General features: G+C 49.4%; 1 pseudogene; it reads right to left on the bottom strand.

The window, feature by feature from the left end:
• Positions 1–246: 246 nt before the first annotated feature.
• LOC123050683 (endo-1,4-beta-xylanase 4-like) lies at positions 247–2,618 on the bottom strand (annotated as a pseudogene).
• Positions 2,619–4,436: the final 1,818 nt, after the last annotated feature.

Genomic DNA, 4,436 nt, shown 5'->3' with positions numbered 1-4,436 from the left:
AATGGGCTGACGTGAACAAACGGGACACCGGATGCGTGACAAAGAAAAGATAGGGCTCACATGAGCATGCAACAGAATAGGAACATGATCGAGTTTGCGCGAGATTTAAAGCACAAACAATCTAATGGTTGAAGACTTAGATGTGAAGTAAGTATTTCACATCTAGACGTGAAATAACAATTCTGTAGTAGTAAATACGTTAAGCTATAAACATTAAAGCAACCTAAATCAAAGGCATTTCGATGGTTTGGATCTTTGAAGTTGCTGCCTCTTAAATTATTGATATATTCCATCTCTCTACACGACTCATAAAATTTAGCCCCTTGAAGCCGCCGAGGAAAAAGGCAGAAAAAAATCCCTAGAGAAAGAAGAGAAGGGAAGAAAGAGAATGAACGACTCTATACGCCTAATTAATTCCTACACCTTCAAACTGACGGTGTGCTCGGATGACGCTGCATCCACCGTGATGGTGTGGGACGCGGCTAGCGAAGAAGGGTGGTTCACCGTCAACTTATAGTCGCCGTGGGCGAGGTCGAGCTCGACGAGCCCATTGGCGTCGGTGGTGGCAGACGTCGCGTGCGTCTTCCACTCGGCAATGAGCTTGTCTACGAGGGCACCGACGGGGAGGTTCTTGAAGGTGTTGTCGGTGAGGCACATGACGTAGCATCCGTTGGCGTGCCATGCGGCCCACATGACGATGCCCTGCACCCCGGGGTGCCCGTAGCCTTCCCTGAGCACCTGCTCCAGGTACTTGACCTGGTTAGGGCCCTTGACGACGTCGACCTCGGTCATCCACATGGGCAGCTTGAGCTGCGCGAGCGTGTCGAGGGCGCCCCTGACGTAGGGGATGTTGGGCGTGGAGAAGTGGCTCTCGAGGCCGACGCCGAGCTTGAGGCCGCCGTTGCCGGGGTAGCCCTGGATGAGCTTCATCTTGGCGATGTACTTGGTGGGCGTGCCGTTGGGGTCCATGGGCTGCTCCAGCGTGTTGAACTCGTTCATGAAGAGGATGGCGTTGTGGTCGATCTGGCCCACCTGCTGGTAGATCATGGGCGACGCGTTGGGGCCCAGCTTGGTCTCGAAGAAGTTGAAGTGCAGGTTCTCGTTGAGCACGTCCCAGTGGATCACCTTCCCGGCGTAGCGCGACACCACCGACTTGAGCCGCTTCTGCACCGCCGCCTTGAGCTGGTCGACGCCCATCGGCCGCACCCACTTGATCTGCGAGTTCTGGTCGTCCCAGAACACGTTGTGCCCGCGCACCTTGACGCCGTACTTCTGAGCCATCTTGAGCATGTCGTCCGGGATTTTGTAGTCCTCTTGGTTCTGGTTCCACTCCGTGCTGTACCACTTCATCTCGTTCTCCATGGTGGCCACCGTGAAGCGCGAGAAGAACCACTTCTCGTAGGCCGGGTTGCTGAGGATCTCCTTGGTCAACGTGTTGCCGAACGGGAACCCTGTGCGGAGGAGCTGGATGCTGACGTTCGTGTTCGGCATTGGCTGCCCGTCGGGGCCCCTCGCGACGACCTTAACCGTGCTCCGGCGGGCCTTGTCGGCAGACCGGCGGGCGTGGGCATCCCATTCATCAAAGGAGAAGGGCTGCAGGGAGACGCTGTCCACCCAGATGTCCACGGGGGTGTCGCTCTGCACATGCATGCATCCAAGTATACTGGATTAAACTTGGTTAGTTGGCATGCATGCACAATTGTAAATATTAGTAGCTTATAGATTCATTTAAAAAGTCAACAATTTTTAAATTTGACCAAATATATAGAATGAAAAATTCAAAAAATATATAGAATGAAAAAATCAACAACTACATATTAATATAGAATGATATTTATTTGGTATTGTTATCTTTATATTTTTCATATATATACTGGATTAAACTTAGAAAACATTGAATTTTTGACCCATCACTTTGTTTAGAGACGGAGGGATACCTCGAAGAAGACCTCTCCTTGTCCGGAGTGATAGGCATGCGCGGTCATGCCGCCCTTGAGCATGGTCCAGCAGCCGGACTGGGCGTCGATGCCGCCGGCGGTGATGTTCTCGCCGTTGGGGGTCTTGACCACCGCCCTCACATGGGCCGTCCCGGCCGACACTTGCAACCATGCTGCATGCACAACAGATGCCGCCCTTGTAGAGGGGCTTCATCGGATCACGCAGGCACTGAAAATACCAAATCATAGATTTCCTTGTTAGAGGTTGCGCGTGCATGCAGATTGAGATTGAGATCCATGCGGTTATAATTACTTACCTCAATACTAGCTGTATGATCATATTCCACAGACTGGACCATGCACCCTACATCAAACAGGCACATAGATGTAAGCAAGGTGATCGTGTTTCATGCACATAAGTACACCATTCGCCTTAATTATCATCAGGGTATATAAACAACTATTCCACAAGATCATGGCCAACGCAGACCAAAAGACTAGAAAATTTAATCGCCATCAACTGACCTTGGAACAGGGAGATCCATAGTAAAGAGAGCACCAATTTCTCAACAAAATTCCTCATCGCCACTCTCTCTTTGCAGTTGCTCGTACCAACGAGATGTGTTGGTGAAAGGCCAGATCGATGGAGGAGGCTCATATATAAGAACGCAGGGCCAACTGACGGTGCTAGTTTGTTACTCTCACTTGACTCGGTACTGCTCAGCGATAGATAAGGTGGTGTAAGAGGCAGTTCTGAATGCGTGGACGCAGTTGATGCATGTTATTTATAGGCTTTCTAGCTAGTAGCCAGTGCATATGAGCACACAAAGTACTGCAGACTGCGTCCTCGCTCGTTGCATGCACGCACGTATGCCTGCATGCAAAAATATATTTTGAAGATCCAGTGATATTTTTGCATATCTTCTTCTAGCGTGTTCCCAAAGGACATTCCTTCATTCTTCAAAGAAACACCTCCACACTAAGTAGCCACAGAAGTGCGGTTGACGTAGGCATAATATATACGGCCACCAACGCACAATTGGTTGAGATTGTTCAGTATTTTTGCCAAATTTGTGCTGGAGACATAGACTGATTTAATCAAGGTAAAAGAATGCAACCATCCTGGCTGAGCTTCCAAAAGATATGAGATGGGTCTAAGTGAGTCTTGAACGGGGTTGATGTCGCCAATATGGAGCAAGTCCACGACCTCCATGGCAAAGATTGCGCATGAGCAAGTCCAAAAAGGATTTCCCCCGCTTTATATATATATAAAGAAATCATCACTGAGTACAACCGAGAGATCGATACAAACACACACCACCACCGCACACAACACACATTCAAGGCGAGATACAAAGGTATTGGGCATCGACACACCACTCCAACGACTACCAAGCACACTAAGGATGAGCAAAGAAGCACCGCCTTGAGCCTACGGAGATCCCCATGAGCGAACCATCGAGGAGAGGTGAGATGGCCGACGACGGTGCGAGGACTTCAAAACAGTGCCTCCGAGAAGGGCATGACAGTAGCTGCCACCGTCCGATCCCGCAAATCAAGTTTTCACCCGGAGTAACCCGAAGGAAGTGGGAGCACCGCGACGGTGCCTGCAAGGAGGAAACAACGTCCACATACGCTGCCGTTGTTGGCCAGTATAGGGACTGGGCAAGTGATGTACCCCGTGCACCGACCCCTTCGACGTATGGCCCTAGTGGTGGCGGCTCCGTGGGCATAAACCTCCACGGACGGGTGTGCATAGGTTGTTCCGGGCCGCCTCTTTGTCTCGAGCGCGGCGGCGAGTTCTCTCCATGTAGCGGACCCCATTGCACATTCAAAAATATACAAAAAATCCGAAAATAATTTAGTGTATCGACACAACATCAGTGTACGTTGTCACAAAAATTCAAATCAAAATTCAAAACAATGGTCAAGATACAAAAATGACAAATTTGACCTCAATGTGCTAATGGGCCAAAACTGAAGCCCAACTTGTGTAACGTACTATTCAGTGTCAAATTGTTATTTTTGTATCCTGAGTAATGTTTCAAATATTGATTTAAATTTTTGTGACAAAGTACATCAATGCACTAAAATTTTTTCGGATTTTTTCGAACAGTTTTTAATGTGCAATGGGCGATCGGTGCACCGGTAGCACAAATTGCCCCGGTGCACCAGATACATCCCCCTCAATGCTGATGACGACGGAGGTGACACCAAGCGCGATGATGGTGATCAGAAGCCAGTCGCTCTTTGTAGGCCCTCCTTTCGCCTCCACCTGGCTAGTGAGGAGCACGAAGACGAGGAAATGCAGAAAGAGAGCCATGTATGTCATCCTGCGCATGCAGACGAAGAAGAGATTCTGAACCTTACCTGCTTCGCCTCGTTGCCCTGCTCTGCTTCTCCCCTGTGTTAGGATTAAGGGGCCGTCTATGTCACATCTTGATGTGAGATAATATCTCACATCTAAGTATGATGTCAGCGCCATCTTTTTTTTTCCTG

This window comes from Triticum aestivum, chromosome 2D (assembly GCF_018294505.1).
Source record: "Triticum aestivum cultivar Chinese Spring chromosome 2D, IWGSC CS RefSeq v2.1, whole genome shotgun sequence".
NCBI classification, from domain to species: domain Eukaryota; kingdom Viridiplantae; phylum Streptophyta; class Magnoliopsida; order Poales; family Poaceae; genus Triticum; species Triticum aestivum.
The sequence above is the reverse complement of the archived record's forward strand: the minus strand, read 5'-3'. Positions and strand labels throughout refer to the sequence as shown.